The sequence below is a fragment of the Mus musculus genome, chromosome 3 (assembly GCF_000001635.26).
Source record: "Mus musculus strain C57BL/6J chromosome 3, GRCm38.p6 C57BL/6J".
In the NCBI taxonomy this organism is placed as follows: domain Eukaryota; kingdom Metazoa; phylum Chordata; class Mammalia; order Rodentia; family Muridae; genus Mus; species Mus musculus.
Window position 1 is genome coordinate 27,937,912 of NC_000069.6, and position 16,991 is coordinate 27,954,902.

The 16,991-nt window shown below is 45.6% G+C and overlaps 1 protein-coding gene across 4 annotated transcripts in view; it reads left to right on the plus strand.

The window, feature by feature from the left end:
* The first annotated feature begins 547 nt into the window (after nt 1-547).
* Pld1 (phospholipase D1) overlaps nt 548-16,991 on the plus strand; it is a 194,904-nt gene continuing 178,460 nt past the window's right edge. For 2 of the 4 annotated variants that reach the window (XM_017319490.2, XM_017319489.2), the window contains exons 1-2: nt 548-839; nt 14,602-14,751. The gene's annotated coding sequence lies outside the window, so the exon portion shown is untranslated. Of the gene's footprint in view, nt 840-13,580; nt 13,646-14,601; nt 14,752-16,991 lie in introns of those variants that run through there. The other 2 variants (NM_001164056.1, XM_017319491.2) reach the window with 2 other exon arrangements.

A 16,991-nucleotide genomic window follows, 5' to 3' on the forward strand; every position in this document is an offset into this window, starting at 1 on the left:
GAATTAGACCCAGTACTGATGGCAAGTGGGAGTGAGAAGTGTGAGGGCGATGTGTGACTGAGACAGGAGGATCATGTAGTTTGAGTTCTACCTGTTCTTCATGGCCAACCAGGTATACAGCAGAGACCTAACTTCAAACTAACCAACCGAACACTCGCCACAACACACACACACACACACACACACACACACACACACAGAGAGAGAGAGAGAGAGAGAGAGAGAGAGAGAGAGAGAGAGAGAGAGAGAAGGGGGGTCTGGGGGGACAAGCACGGGCAGTTTTGGGGACTGAAGAGATTGCTGGCTCCAGCAAGCTTAGGGTCAGGCTGGTTCTTTACTTGCCAGCCTCAGTTTCCTTATAAACAGGCAATAACACCTACCAAGACCTACCCGTGGGATTTGCAGGAAGGCCACAGTTGACCTCTACAAAGCCCCTAATTAAGCAAGTCACTTCAGGGCAGGAATATTTCACCAGTTGGCTCGCTGTTGGCTTGTAACTTGCGGGCCAGTCTTGGACAAGGATTGGGCTCAGAGACCAGGGAAGTGAACTTGGTAAGAACAACGCCTGCGTGCGCCCCTGCGCCCCGCGGATAACTGTGGCTGAGTTAGGACACTTGGACAGAAGAAAGTGTTAGAACCGAGGCATGGAGGAAGGCCGGCGGCAGAGGCTGTCACCGAGGCTGGCCGGCGCCGCCCCGCCCCACCCTGCAGACCGGCCGAGTTCCGGGCGGCGAGTCCCAGCGCCCGCCCTTCTTCCGCGGCCCCAGCTGCGCCAGCTGCGCGGGGACCCCCGAAGTCGCCGCCGCCGCAGAGTGTGTGCCCGCGCCCCAGGCCCGCAGGTAGGAGCTGCCGGGGCCAGGCTTGCGGGACTTCTGAGCCCGCAGGACGTTCGCGGTCCTCGTGCTTCATCCCGCCTCTCTTGCCCCTCTCACCAGCCCTGTCCCTGAAGTTCCCTTGGGAACCCTGGAGTCCCTCCCATAGTCTTAATTCCTGTAGTGTCTGCGCTGGCAAGAGCCGCGCGCACACTGACCGCAGGCGAGGACCGCTACCCTGAGAGCAGAGCCGGGTCAGCTGCTGATGTCCTAGCCCCACTCCACTCTCAAGTCCCTGCAGATCCGGGGCGTCCTCTGTAGGATGCACCCCACCCCACCTCCTCGGGTCCCGGGCTCAGTAGATTTGTTCGCTCCCGCTAGATCGTCCCGCGCTCCCTGAGCTCCTTAGCACTGTGGGCTGACCGGGATGGCGACAGCACCAACATCCCGGACCAACCAGGAAGTGCTGCATTCCAGTGGCTTAGAGTCCAGCTGAAGCACAGTGCCGGGCGCCGAGCCACACAGCTGCTGCCTCGGGGCCAAAGATGTGCTGTGCTGAAGTGGAGGAGGGACAGGGGTAGCAATTAAAAGAAAGGCCTGTGTTAGGCAGTTGCTATTTTAGCTCCGACCCAAGATGTTTGGGACTGACTGTTCCGGGTCAGGGAGGGACCTTAGGAGGTCTCTAAGCCATGGGACGGTTTGTTTGAAACAGTCTTCTGTAGCTCAGGCTGCACTCAAAGGCTATGTAGCCAAGGATGACATTCCTGGCCCTCCTGCTTCCATCTCTTAAGTACAGGTCAAGACTTAGAATTTGGCCAGCCCTTTCCCCCATACCCTAGGGCTACCTGCCACGCCTACGTTTGCCTTCCTCACCCCCGCCTCCCAATCTCAGATCACTGCCAGCGGCCTTCTTTCATGAAGCTCAAAACATAATCTTAAGGACCACAGGAGCTTCTGCATTCGACCATTTCTAGATCTTTCCACAGGACGAAGAGCGCTCTTAGACAGCCAGGCCCACCAATTTCAGCTTAGCCAACTCCTTATGACCTTCCCAGGGCCTCTGGAGACTAGCTACCCAGGAAATTCAGAGAGATATTCAGAAGTCCTGACCTGTCAGAGGTGCTGTCAAGGAAGCCTGACGGGTGCAGAGAGCCTAGTTTGAACTAGTCTGTTATGCCTACTTATGCAAGAATCTCTTTCCATAGTACGTGCTTTGTGGCCCACGAGTGAGTTTGTACTCAACTGTTTAGCTTGAATTTGTAAGCAGCCTTTAAATGGTGTGTGGGGACCTTTTAAATGGTTATGTAAGCGGGTATCTGAATTTTTATGAGCCAGTACAATTAGCTTTTCAAATAAATAGTGCGAGTGGAGAAGGTTTTGAGGAGATGGTGTCCTTGCTGTGTTGTTTCTGGCATCAGCGTTTTACACACACTGGTGTTAAGTTCTCTACAGGCTCATTTAGGTTGATTGATTTACTGATAACTAGATGAGTACTGCCTAGTTAATGGACAGCCTGCTCATCAGACCTTTACCGAGAATGCATTTGTGTATGGTCTTAGTATGTAGTATGAATGCTCTTATGCAACTCTGTATGAGAAAAGCATTACACTGACAATTCACCTACCTCTAATTTCAACATGTTTTAAGGATTTATTTTATTTTTAATGATGTGAATATGCTGGCCTGGGTGTGGGTTATGTGCATATGGTGCCTAAGAAGGCCAGAAGAGGCTGTTGCTCAAACTGGGCGCTGTGAACAGGACTCAGATGCTAAGGAAAGGCAGGATGTGCTCCTAATGGCTGGGCCATCGCTTCAGTCCCATTTCTACCCTTTTTCATTTTTTTTTAATTTTAAGTTTTATTTTTATTTTATCAAAATAGACACGTAACTTTGCCATCTTTACAATTTAAAAATAGATGTTTGATCGCACAGCTCTGCCAGTGTGCTACCATCTCCCCCCAGTCCATTCCCAAAGGACTTCTCGACTTCCTTACAAGGTTTAGTAACACTTATTAATAAAGACTGCATTGCAAGCTTCAGTTTTCTCACTGAGTAAGGTTGGATTCTTTTCACAGAGCTTTAAAGAAATTTTATATAGTCTCTTGTATGACCCTGGATGGAACTCACTCTGCTGGTGGCGATTCCTATGAATTATCCATCTTTCTGCCTTTGCTTCTACCTCCCAAATGCTGGAAGTGTAGGGCTGCATTATCATCCCCAGCTCAAGAAAGACACTTTTTTTTCTATATAGCTCAGGCGAGCCTCTCTTTAACTCGCTGGGTTGCAGAAGGTGACTTATGCTTTTGAACATCCTGCCCCCACCCTGACCTAAGTGTTGGGACCCCATGCACACACCAGCATACCTGGTGTTGTGTTGTACATGTTAGGGGTGCACGTGACTAACTGAGCTACATTGTCAGCAAGAAATGCACTTTTAAAGAGCACACATAGAAGGCATAGCCAGATAGGGGGCGCCTGGTAAGTTTTACCTCCATGGGTTGAGGAAGCTTATGTGAGGGTCAGTTGGTAAGCTGATTGGGAGTTGTAGTGGAAACACTTTGCGAGTTTAGCTGTCTAGAGGTACAAACAGAGAAGGGGTTTATTCTTAGTGTTCCCCCCTCTGGATATGTAACAAACAAACAAACAAACAAACACAAACAATCTCAATGTTGTCCCCTTTAGCCGTACAATAGTACCAGGCAACACCATGAGTGAGCCCAGCTAAAGACATGTTTCCAGTACCCAATGACCTTTCTGATCAAACAAGTTTCTGGGTTTAGCAATTTCTTCTCCTCCCCAGCCATATGCTAAAGATCAATGGACCGAACACATGAGATATGGGTCTTTAAACCTGTAGTTAGATTGAGTCATTGTATACAGGAGAAAGGCTGGCATATGGGAGGCTGGGTTTTATGCTTACAATCCTTTAAGTCCCAAAAGCACAAATAGAATGTATTTGCTAGGGTGTGGTTAAAAGATGTTTCAGGGTTCAGATGAGAAGCATAGCCTCAGCTTCCTGTAAGCCTGGGACTTTTCTGATTAGAAAGGCAACTGTACAGATTGCATCATATGGTTCAGTGGGAATGTGTTCTGATGCTGTGTTTTCCCTGAACTCACAGTGCAGTATCAAATCTGGATCCCAGATGTTCTAGCGGCGGGTTATTTAACAGCAGCATATGTTATGTAACTGTTCCATAGAACCACAATCTTCTTTTCTATTGCGAAATTTTATCAGGTTTTAGATTTATTGAATAAGCATTATAATGACAAAATAAGATGATAAACTGTTTATTTAATCAGCACTTACTTGGTGTCCACTTGGCTTTGGATACCATTCAGAGCATTCTACAGATGTGAAAAACCTCCTTTATGTATATGAGGCTGTGAGAGGCATGGGAGGTCACAGCATGAGGCAGAGCTGGGCCTCCAGCCCATGCAACCTGAACCCTACAGCTTTTGTATTTCTGCCTCTCTAAGAAAATAGTCTTGGAATCTACCTCCCTAACCAGCCACCTTTCTACATCTTTGTTCTTATTTTGTCCTTGTTCTAAGGCATAAATGATGTGTCAAAATTGCAAGCATCATGAAACTTACACAGTTAGTTCAACTCCTTCATTTTTTTGAAGAGGGAGGCAAAGTGGATTGTGGTCATGTTGCTAGTGGGAGATTGTGTCTATGGCTGAGCCAGGATTTTCTAACTCTTGGCTATGAAGAGTAATTTTCTAATGTAATCTATCTGTCTGTCTGTCTGTCTATCTATGTATCTATCATCTCTCTATAATCTATGTATCTATTAACCTATCATCTTTCTTTCTTTCTTTCTTTCTTTCTCTCTCTCTCTCTCTCTCTCTCTCTCTCTCTTTCTTTCTTTCTTTCTTTCTTTCTTTCTTTCTTTCTTCCTCTCTCTCTCTCCTTCCTTCCTTTCTCTCTCTCCTTCCTTCCTCTCTCTCTCTCTCTCTCTCTCTCTCTCTCTCTCTAACACACACATATACACACAATTATTTTTGGAGACTGAGTCTCATGTAGGCTAGGCTGGCCTTGAACTTGCTATCTACATAGCAATATAGTTAAGGATGACTTTTGGTCCTCTTGTCACCAACTCCCAAGTGCTGGGGATCACAAGCCTTTGTCACCACACCATCAGAGTTATATACCATGTTGAGAACTGAACTATGGGCTTCAAGCATGCTAAGAAGGCCTTCTGCCAATTGAGCTACACCCATGCCGCACTCCAATATTTTAATAACTGCTATGACTATATTAGAGCCAAGTTTCTTGATAACAGCCCTGGTCCTATGAGGGGGCCAGAGTGGACTCTTACACTGACTCGGGTCTTTGTGGTCTTGCCCTGGATTTCCAATCTCCTTTACCAAGTGGCGACACTGAACTCTTTTCTTGTTGAAGGGAGCATCTTATTTTACGACCCAAGGCTGGCCTTTGGATGAGGAGAACATCTTATTTTGTACTTAATCATTTTTGAGCGTTTGGGATCTAGACTTGGAAACCTTTTGAAAGCCTCTGACGCACAGAGGAAACTCAGCCAAGAGCAGCAGGGAACAAAAATAGCCTGCGTTAGTTCTTTAGAGGTGAACGAGAGTTAGTTCTGAGGCAAAAAACTTACAAACTGTATATTAAAAACAGAAAATGTTTATATTCAAAGTGGTTCTTTTCAAAGTAGACTTTTACAGACAGCACTTTTGGAGAGGGAGCCCGAAGAGCAGCCTAGGAGCTAAAGGTGCATAGGTGGAGGCAGTGGAATAGAACCTTTGGCAGGGCTCCGTAAAAAGTCTGGAGACTCCTAGGACAGGACAAGCTTGGGAAAATCAAAGGTGTTGGCTTTTGTCATGTGATCTTAATGTCTTAACTGTTGCTAATTATCCTAGTTTGCTTCCTAGTTCTGTAATAGCAGGAAAGGGTTTATTTCTACTTATACTTCTTAGTGAGTCCATCACTGAGGGAAGTCAGGGCAGGAAATGAAGACAAGAGAGGCCACAGATAGTGCTGCTTACTGGCTTGCTCTGTCTGCTCTCTTGTAGTACCCAGGACCACCTGCCCCAGGACAGTATTGCCCACAGTGGGCTGCGTCCTCTCACATCTACCATTAATTAAGAAAATGCCTCACAGGTTCATCCGATGAACCTTAACCTTAATTAATCTTAATTAAGCTTAATTTTAATTAGCTTGCACCATGCTTGCCTGGACACTGCCATGCTCCTGCCTTGATGATACTGGCCTGAACTTCTGAACCTGTAAGCCAGCCCAAATTAAATATTGTCCTTATAAGACTTGCCTTGGTCATGGTGTCTGTTCATAGCAGTTAAGCCCTAACTAAGACAGAAGTTAGTACCAGGGACTGGTGTATTGCTGTGGTAGGCTTGACAATGCTTTTGTTTGGAGTAATGTGGATTTTGGGGCTTTAGAAAGCAGTGGAATACTTTAAGTTGGGCTTAATGGGCTATCCTAGTAGGAATAAGGAAACCTTTGTTGCTATGAATGATTTGAACTGTGCAGATCTGGACCAAGAGGTTTCAGTGGAGAAGAACTTCAGTATGTGGTCTAGAGGCTGTTTTTGTGGTATTTTGGTGAAGAACATGGCTGCCTTTTGCCCTTGTCTGAGGAGTCTGCCTGAGACTAAGGTGAAGAGACTCAGATTAATCGCATTGACAAAGGAAGTCTCAGAAACACCCATCATAGACTCTGTTCTCTGGTTAAGTCTTGTGAAGAGCATTTTAAACAAGTGTAGCAAGCTGAGAGTTCTACATCTTTATCTGAAGGCTGCTAGCAGAATATTGACTTCCAGGTAGCTAGGGTGAGAGTCTTAAGCCCATGCCCACAGTGACACACCTATTCCAACAAGACCCCACCTTTTAATAGTGGCACTCACTGGGCCAAGCATAATCTGTTGTATAATCCATCACATCCTCTTTCCAGATGACTCAGTTTGTGTCAAATACAACAACGGAAACCTATCCAGTATGCTAGTCACGAAAGAAAGAAAGAAAGAAAGAAAGAAAGAAAGAAAGAAAGAAAGAAAGAAAGAAAGAGAGAAAGAAAGAGAGAAAGAAAAGAAAGAAGAGGAAGAAGGGAGGGGAGGGGAGGGGAGGGGAGGGGAGGAGAGGAGAGGAGAGGAGAGGAGAGGAGAGGAGAGGAGAGGAGAGGAGAGGAGAGGAGAGGAGAGGAGAGAAGAGAAGAGAAGAGAAGAGAAGAGAAGAGAAGAGAAGAGAAGAGAAGAGAAGAGAAGAGAAGAGAAGAGAAGAGAAGAGAGTGAAAGGCCATAAGCTACAGTGGAACTGTCTTCAGGAACCTCTGGTTTATGCCATCATTGTCCAGGTGGAGTTGTGAACAGCAGGGGGTGTTGCAATCCCTGCATCTGCATCAAATTTTCTTGCTGTCTAAATTCTGGAAGAAGGCATGGCCCTGGTGGCCACAGATGGCTCCCTAAGTATATACAGCAGTTTGCACCCAATGGGAGCTGAATGAGAAGGTCAGTTAGCAGGTGAAGGGAACCAGCTAATCACTAAAACTCTATAGGCACTCCAGGAAAAGAAGAGTTTCATGGTTGGTGTTTTATTTACATGCCCTTCACAGTGACTTTTAACTACTTTGTTCTAGTTCTGTTCTAATTGTTTTGGTTTTGAGACAGGGTATCAGATAGCACTGGTCCACCTTGAACTGTCTATAGCTGAGGCTGACCTTGAATTTGTGATCTTCCTGCTTCCACCTCTCAAGGGCTGGGACATAGGAAATGGGTTCTTATACTGTGTGTGTATGTATGTGTGTTTAGTTTCATTATTATCTTTACTTTTATAATAAAACTGTAAGCTAAGGTAATGTGTATGTTTAGCCCAGGGAGTGGCACTATTGGGAGGTGTGGCCTTGTTGGAGTAGGTGTGTCACTGTGGGCGTGGTCTTAACAACCTCACCCTAGCTGTCTGGAAGTAGTCTTCCACTAGCAGCCTTCAGATGAAGATGTAGAACTCTCAACTCCTCTTGCACTATTCCTGCCTGGATGCTGCCATACTCCCGCCTTGATGATAATGGACTGAACCTCTGAACCTCTGAGCCAGACCCAATTAAATGTTGTCTATGAGTTGCCTTGGTCATCATGTCTGTTGACAGCAGTAAAACCCTAACTAAGGCAGGCAAGGTAAGGATACAGAATTTGGGAATAAAATAGGAAAAAAATTTTTGATCCTAATATTATAGGCATGTATATTTATAATTTTATACATATAAATATATAATTTTTTTTAGAAGAAAGAAGGATGTGTTGGAAATCCAGCCAAATACTATTATCCTGAGCAGGAAAACCTACCTGCTAAGGCATTGCTGATGGTAAATGTTTTATAATTGTATTCATTAGTGTGTGCATGCATGTGTGTTTTCCTGCATGTGCATGTGGAAGTCATGCAGCTTTGGGGAGTTGGTTATCTCCTTCTTTGGGCTAGAGGGATAGTAGGTGAATCAAAGCACTGCTGCAGAAGCTCAGAGCTATGAATCCAGTCCACTGACCATCTTGCCAACCCAAAGATGGTAAAAATCATACTGTAGGCACATGTAGCCAATGTCACATCCAGATCTCCCAGCACAGCTGAGAAAGCTGGCATGCAGGGAATATCTGGGTGACTTGTAGGTACCACTGGGCTCTTGGCATCCTTGCTAGAAGAAGCAATGGCTATAAGCCTCTAAAAGCCAGTGGGTATGGAGTTAGATCTTAGGGACTTTCTTTCTAAAGTCAGTTCACATGTGCCTCAGTTTCCCCATCTTTTAGTGAAGTTAAAATTGTAGCTATTTGACAATCTTCTCAGGAAGTGTAGGAAACAGTGTGTGGGAAGTGTTTAGAGCCTAGAACATAGAAATGACATTGTGAATGCTAGGTTCTCCTGTGTTACACACAGTCATCTGACAGAAGAAACAGTCATGGAAAAAAACCAACCATCACAATGGAGTTCGTGCTAGAGTGGACTGTGGCCCTACAATGTATGGACTCAGCTGACATTAGCTGCGTGCGTGCTGGGAAGTTCTTGGCGAGGGTGGGATTCTATGAAATGCTCATGGTAGGAGCCAGGAAGAAGGTTCTGGCAGCAGAGCTGGCTACACGGAAGAGAAGGAACCATGTGCCGTTGACCACTGCAATTTTAGAGTATGTGTGCTGAGCTTAGCCTGATAATTTGGGGCTTTTATTTTTATTTTTTGAGAGAGACTGTCACGATGTTGCCCAGGCTGTCTTCAAATATGCAGTTCCCCTCTTACTTCTGCCTCTCAAGAGCTGAGATTTTCTGTGTGTGTGCCACCAAGCCCCACTTATTTTTTCTTAATCCATTAAGATATCATAGCATTTAATTGAAGGATCATAATTCACTGCTGCTTCCCAGTGTATTTTTTCCCAGACTTGTATTTTTTCAAGTGTTTCGAGGAAAAAACAAACAGTAAGGTGTACTGTTGATTTAAGAGTGAGCTAGCTCATGGTATGTTGAGAAAAAAAAAAACCTCTCTTCACATTCTTTAGTGTCATCTTAAACATGAGAAAAGTCCCTGGGCAATTGAAACATTTTACACTCTTTAAACACTGTAGAAGTATATTCTTTGTGTGTGGTTTATGTATCTGTGTGTACACTGGAGAAGAATGTTGGATATCCTATCACTCTCTGCCTTGCTTTGAGACAAGGTCTCTCACTGAGCCTGAAGCCCACCAGTCTGGTTAGGCTGGCCGGCCAGGGAGCTTCTAAGAGCTCCCTGGTTTTCTCCTCCAGAATTGGCTTTACAGGCACGAGTGTTTAAAGATGTGTTTATTAACTTGTGTGGTAATGTGTGTGTATAAGTTTATGCCTGTGTGTATGTGCGCGCGCGCGTGCACCTCTGAGGGGGAGTGGAGGCTAGACGAGGGAGCTGATGTCCTCATCCATTGTCTCCCTGTTCCTTTGAAGTGGGGCCTCTCCCTGAGACTGGAACCCATATTTCCTCACCCAGGCTGGAAGTCAGTAAGCTCTGGGGAAACTCCAGCAGCTCACACCCTACCCCCCACCCCTGCAGTTGGTGTTGTAGGAATATGCAGGGTGCCTGGCTTATTGTATGGAATCCGAACTCCAGTTCTGATTGGGCAGTAAAATGTCCTTAACCACAGATCCCTCTCTCTGGGTCCCATGCCTGACTTCTTTATCATGGGAACTAGGGATTTCACCTCGGGTCCTCATGCTTGAACTCTGTATAGCAGAGGATGACCATGATCTTTTGATCCCTGTGCCTGCACATCCTGGTTTGCTAGGGCTGCTAGGGCTGCTGGGGCTGCTGGGGCTGCTGGGGCTGCTGGGTGATGCTGGGGGATGCTGGGGATGCTGGGGGATGCTGGGTGATGCTGGGGATGCTGGGTGATTCTGGGGATGCTGGGGGATGCTGGGGGATGCTGGGGGATGCTGGGTGATGCTGGGGATGCTGGGGATGCTGGGGATGCTGGGGGATGCTGGGGATGCTGGGGGATGCTGGGGGATGCTGGGGGATGCTGGGTGATGCTGGGTGATGCTGGGGATGCTGGGGGATGCTGGGGGATGCTGGGGGATGCTGGGGGATGCTGGGGGATGCTGGGGATGCTGGGGGATGCTGGGGGATGCTGGGGGATGCTGGGGATGCTGGGTGATGCTGGGGATGCTGGGGATGCTGGGGATGCTAGGGATGGTCCTCAGGCCTTCATTTGTGTTAGGCAAGCTCTATACTGGCAATATCAACTTTAGAGGCTTGTGGACAATATACACAGATTTTTGGATGGAAGTGTAGATTGTAAAGACCTGGGCCAAAACCAATAGCTCTCTCACTGGACTTAAGAAGGAAACCATGCCTGGTACTGGAAACCCAGCTAACTACCCAGTGCTGATGAAGTCATGAATAGTGGAAGAGAACCCACAAACCACAATTTCACTAAACCAGCATAATCCCTAAGAACCTATCGACTTACCCACAGGTAAGCGTCGTCTTCAGACCTCATCAAGACAATTTCTCTTTGCAATAGACAGGGGTCACCACAGAAAACCACAACCAATCAGAACACAGAGTTGTGGAGCACAATCCCAATAGATACATCTATGAAACAACTCCTGTACCTAAGACTCAGGGAACACTGTACAAGAGTGGACAGAAAGATTACAAGACCAGGAAATTTTCAGCGAGATTATGTTTCCTAGCAAAGTCAGAAGCTCCACCCATAAACATTTCACCAATATCACTGCCTAAACATGAACTGAACAGCTAAAGACAGGAGAAAGTATGTGTAGGGGGAGCCCACGAGGCCTCAAAGAACTTCAGGTAATTGAAGGAAGCTGAAGTGGGAGGGGTGGCCTTCTTCAGGAGAGAGGACAGCAACTGGTGTACAGTGTCAATGATCAGACCTGAAAACATTAGGAAGATATATATATATATACATACATTTATATGCAATAGCAATTAATGGATTTGAAGGGGAGCAAGAAGAAATATATGAAAGGGTTTTAGGGAGAAATGTTGTAGCTGAAAAAAAGAAAAAGAAAAAGACCCTGACCAGTCTTGTTTCCAAGAATCCACAATAAGTGCTCTTTGCATCACCTAAGCGTGCCTGTAGCAAGTGATCTCTTCTATGAAATCTGATACATAAGGCAAAGCAGTACCAGCTGGGTCTGGTTTGGTTTGGTTTGATTTGGGGGAGGAAGGCAGTACTGGAGATGGAGCCTAGGGCTTTAGGAATGGGAAGCAAGCTCCATAAGGCAACAAAAGATCTGTGCTGTCTCCTGAATGGGTGAGGTCGCCTATCCCAGGCAAGAAGGTAGATACAGGAGGTTGGTAAAACAAAAGTTGTATTTTATTATGCTGAGAGTCATCACCCAACGTTCACACTCTAAATCCCTAACTACAGTCCTAAGCCTAAATTCCCAAGGCTGCTCACCTGTGCGAAGGTCAGGCCCAGTCTCTAAGTTAGTCTCTGATTCAAAGGTCACGTTCCTGGGGGAAGACTCCCAGTGCAGGTCAAGGCAGTGTCTCTCCAGATGAGCAGAGCAGAACATTGCTCTTGGTCTCTGCTTATATAGTGTCCAGTGGGCAGCATGGACTGTCTGTGGTTGTACTGGTTGGTTTTCTATGCCAGCTTGACACAGGCTGGAGTCATCACAGAAGAAGGAACCTCAGTTGAGGAAAACACCTCCATGAGATACAGCTGTGAGGCATTTTTTTTCAATTAGTGATTGATGGGGGAGGGCCCAGCCTATTGGGCTGGAGGTTCTGGGTTCTATAAGAAAGCAGGCTGAGCAAGCCCTAAAGAGCAAACCGGTAAGCAGCACTCCTCCTAGGCCTCTGCATCTGCTCCTGCCTCCACGTCCCAGCATGTTTGGGTTCCTCCGAGGATGGAAGTGTAAGACAAATCGACCCTTTACTCCCCAACCTAGCTTTTCGTCCTGGTGTTTCATTGCAGTCACAGCAATGGCAATCCTAACTGAGACACTGGTTATCTTGAGTGAGGGTGTGACTGAGTTCTGGTTATCAGGTGCAGCCTTGGCTATAGTGTCGATCTTGACTAAGCGACTTTCACATGTCTAAAGGCATGCTTTACTATGCTCATTACAGAGTCCCCTTCACTCCTGCTCCTCATCCCACTCCTGCCATCCTTCCCCTGGAGCAGAGTCCAGGGCAGATGCAAGGGTTTGGCCTCTCGCTCTTACAGTCCAGACAAGAAGACCAAGACGCAAAGATGGCAAGAAGCCCACTGCCTTTGGTTTTCAATGGTTTTGATAGAACAAATATTATTTATTTACATTTAAGATGACTTTTAAATATGATTTCTTCTTTAGGTCAACAAATCTAAATGAAAACAGAAACTGTTCTTATATTTTGTGCCAGAATAGAATCCATATGATCATTTCATAAAGTAACTTGGCAATATAACACAGGCAAATATTTTGATTCAGGGAATATAAATGGAAATAATTCAAAGAAAGTAAAAATGTATAGGAGAACATGCTTCTTACAGTATCCTACAGTAATGACTTCTTATGGTCTCATATGGGCCTTGAATTCACTGCAGCTGAGAGTAACTGTAAAGTCCTGAGTCTCTCGCATGCTCCTCCCAAGAGCCAAGACTACAGACATGTGTCACCACATCCAATTTATGGTGGCAGTTTTGTAACTGATAGAATTGATTCATCCTTAGAGCTGGCTTTTACATTCTTAGGTGTTTGGTGAGCTCATTGTGAAAGTGTGCCGTTATCTAAAAGAAAAATCAAGATTTCTGAGGCTGATATACAGATGGCTCAGAGGTTAAGAACACTGGCTTCTCTTTTAGCCACCATTGCCACAGCTCTCAACTACTTATAACTCCAGTTCAAAAGTACCCAGAACTCTCTTCTGGCCTCTGTGGGCACTGCATGCACATGGTGCATGGAGATACATACATGCAGGCAAACACCACACACATTAAAAAAAAAATCAAAGTTTCTGAGATTTCAATTTTCTAAATTAATTTGGACAACAAGGGCTGATATTTTGAAAAACCCCTCTTTTATTGGTTATTACATTTACTGCTCTCTATTCATTTGAAATTATATATTTTGATTTGTGTGGTAGAAATGCTACATATATACTACATATGTCTTTGCAAGCTGCATGTTCTGTAGTGATTTCATATGGGAACCTTGAGAATAGCTACGGTGGAAATATGTATAGCATGGAAACTGACAAGCACTACAGCTAGTCCTCCCTTCTTCCCCTCCAGCTTACCCCTCTATTCTGTCATTTCTATTTTTTGTAGAGATAGGATGCTTCTGGCCTGTCCCCTCTCTGGGAGGAGCTCTTCTCCAACACAGCATTTCTAAGACTTGGTAAAGAAGCCATTGAGATTCCTCAAAGTCCTATGGCGCACCTCTGAAATGAGATTCTTGGGGGTGGAGTGGGTGTGGTGGGTGAGACTCTTACTTTGTAAGTTTTCTTGAGACTTTGGCCGTCACTCAGAGCCTGCTTGGTGCTTCCTGAGGGTTCTTCCTAAGAAGGCCCCTGCACCTGTGAGCCTTCAGCATCAGCTAACTTGGCTGCTGGGCCCTGGTCACCTTGCTTGATAACCTTGGGTTTTAATGCTTAGACATAAATCCTGGTCATGAGAAACTAACAAGAAGCTATTGTTTTATGTATTGCCTCATTACTAATGCCAGGCCTTGGCTGTCACACGTTCTTCTTTGGAGCATACCTGCCTCCCTAAGGTTCCAGTTCTGTGCCATAAATAAGTGGGGATTAGCCGGGGAGGCAGGAGTGCTGGGTTTACATTCCCTTCTGCCTGTGCTGGACGGAAGCTGATTTTGACTTTGTAGCAATGCAGCTATGTGTCCTATCTAGGATGGCACATCACAACCTGCGATGCAGTATAACCTTCTGCCATTCCACTGGGGTGGCCAGGAGTGTTGGTCAGCTTGTACCTTGTGTTGACTGGGGCATCTCTCCCCCAGTTGCCTGCATGGCTTGCCTTTTCATCTTCTAAGTCAATGACAAAATGGTGAAATGTTGTGTCCCTGGACACTGAAAGCTGCCTCCTGTCTTATCCACATTAATCTGTCCATGGCCGCACCTGATTTTAGCCTTTTGCTTTGGGACATTTCAATGCCAGCCATTTCTACACAAGAACTTGGGCTCCATGAGAGCAGGTGTGTGCCTGCTGCTTAGTGAGTGTTCATTTAGTACTTGTTAGATGATCCTGCCTGCATGTTATTAAATGTGTCCAATGTCGGTCTTAACCCTGGCTTTCCAAGCCACTCATCTGTTTCTCTCATCTTCTCTACCTTCTTAGATGCTCAGTGCTGAGATACCGCTGCAACTTAGAACAAGTACTACTGTCAATAAACAAGAAAGGAAACCTGGAACTTTCTCTGTGAATGTCACCTTTCGTTGACTGAAGGCTCATAAGGATTTGATTCAGTCGCATCTATTTGTCCCGTGGGTGAGTCATCTGTGATGGAATGGTTTGAGCAAATGAAAGCAGTGTGAAGTAAATGTGACAGATTAGGGAACCTTTTCTTTTTTTGTATTCTAGCAGTTGTTGTTGTTGTTGTTGTTGTTGCTGCGAGGCTTTGGACTAGGAGGGCATCTCTTACTTTATGAACTACCAGGAGCCTAGAAATATGTGTTGGGGCGTGTGTCCTGACTCACCCTCAATGAAAGAAATAAGATAGGGTTGTCTAATAACGAGGCCATTTCTGCAGATCTGTTGCTAGCAAGGTTAATAGGTTACAGTGAAAGCCTTCATCCTGTATTCATGGCGGTCCCTGCTCATGCTGGCATTGGGGACTCTGCCAAGCACAGTGTTTGGTGCCAAGATTAGATACTACCAAGTCTAAGACAGTCTAGAACTTGCATGTATGTCTTGTGTTGGGCTACATGTGGCTGAGAATGGCTATGCATTCAGCCCAACACAAATAATGTGAAATTACTGGAAACAGGAATGTTTTTTCTAACTGGTTGGGGCAGTTCTCAGTAGTGGAGTTTGTAGCTGTTGACACTGTGACAGTGCTGTGACAGCAGAAGGCTGGACACACCTGCATGCATCCATTGGAAGGACTGACTGACTGTGTAGATCCTCTGAAGTGGACTGCCATTTTGTTTGACCTGATAGTGATTTTGTTGCTTTCAAACAATATTATTGTGTCAATATTTATTTTTCCCTAAAACTGATGTGTTGACATCCCCATCCTCAGGGCTATGGTGACATGAACTAGTGGCATCTTTGGGAGGTGATGGCTCTCCTCATGAGTGGGATTATTGCCCATTCCAGGTTACAGAAAAGTGAGACCTCATGCACACAATAGTACTATGTAAATTATTTTTAAATACAATTTATATACATTAAAAATTGTGTTTGCTTTAGATTTACAGACAAGTTATAGAGGTGAAATGTCCCTCCAAAAGAACACCAGGAGGTGTGAATCTTTTGGCTTCTCTGGATACATGGTTGAAGAATTGTATTGGCCACACATTGCATAGCCCCTCTGTTACTAAAGCTGTACTTTGGTACATAGTGCATGTTGCGGAAAATATTTAAAAAGGAACCTTCAGCTGGGCATGGTGGCACACGCCTTTAATCCCAGCACTGGAGGGAGGCAGAGGCAGGTGGATTTCTGAGTTCGAGGCCAGCTTGGTCTACAAAGTGAGTTCCAGGACAGCCAGGGCTATACAGAGAAACCTTGTCTCGAAAAACAAACAAACGACAACAAAAAAGGAACCTTCACGCATTATACCCTGCTACTCTCTGACCCAGAGGGTTGGCCAGTCACACATTGGTGGGAAATGGCCGACTTGTTTTATCCCATGGAGACTCTGACTCAGTGCTCCAAAGTCTCTCCACCAAGCTCACTAAGTTCCTACAGGCAGTTGCTACCACGCCAACCCTGTGTTTCAAATTCCCCATGGCCTTTGTGGTGCACCTCAGGCAAACCCAAGCTTTGCGCCATACCTTTCTCTCTTGAACCAGGACAAGCCTCCGTGTGAAGGAAAATACAATACACACTTAGTTCAGAAACAATAGTAACTCAATCACTTAGTGCAGCAACTAAAATCTTAATCTTGTAAGCTTTATTAAATCTAAAACCTCTGGTGGCAAATCCTAACGGATCCACCTTTGAAACCAGGAGACACTCATAGCTACATCTTGTCCTCATGCTATCCCCATCCAAAAGGACCCAACTCGCTCCTGCTTCCTCTCTTCCTCCATCCAACCCCAAAGTTCCTTTTACTCGCCCAGTGATTGGCTTCTTTATTCATTGGTGGGTTAGAAGTCACCTGAGTACAGTGACTCACTCCTTGTCTATAGCCCCTCCCAGGATAGAGAAATTAGCATCAAAATGCAAACAGCACCAGGCCCATCCACAACAGGTGCATTTGTATCTTATTAGTAACTAAAGCTCATGCTTTATTCACGGTTCATTATTTGCTCCTAATTGAATTTTCCAATGCTTGTATCTTATGTACGACGCTGTCGTATAACTATAACCTTCTTTTGTGCCTGGGGCTCTCCTGTCTCTGACTTCCCTTGGTTCTGATGACCTTGGCAGTTTTGAAGAGTCTTCGACGAGGTGTCTGGCTGAATGTCCATCCTTCGGGTTTCTTGATGATTTCTTATGAACAGACTGGGATTACAGGTTTGGGGAAGGAAACCACAGAGGTGAAATGCCATTCCTTTGACTT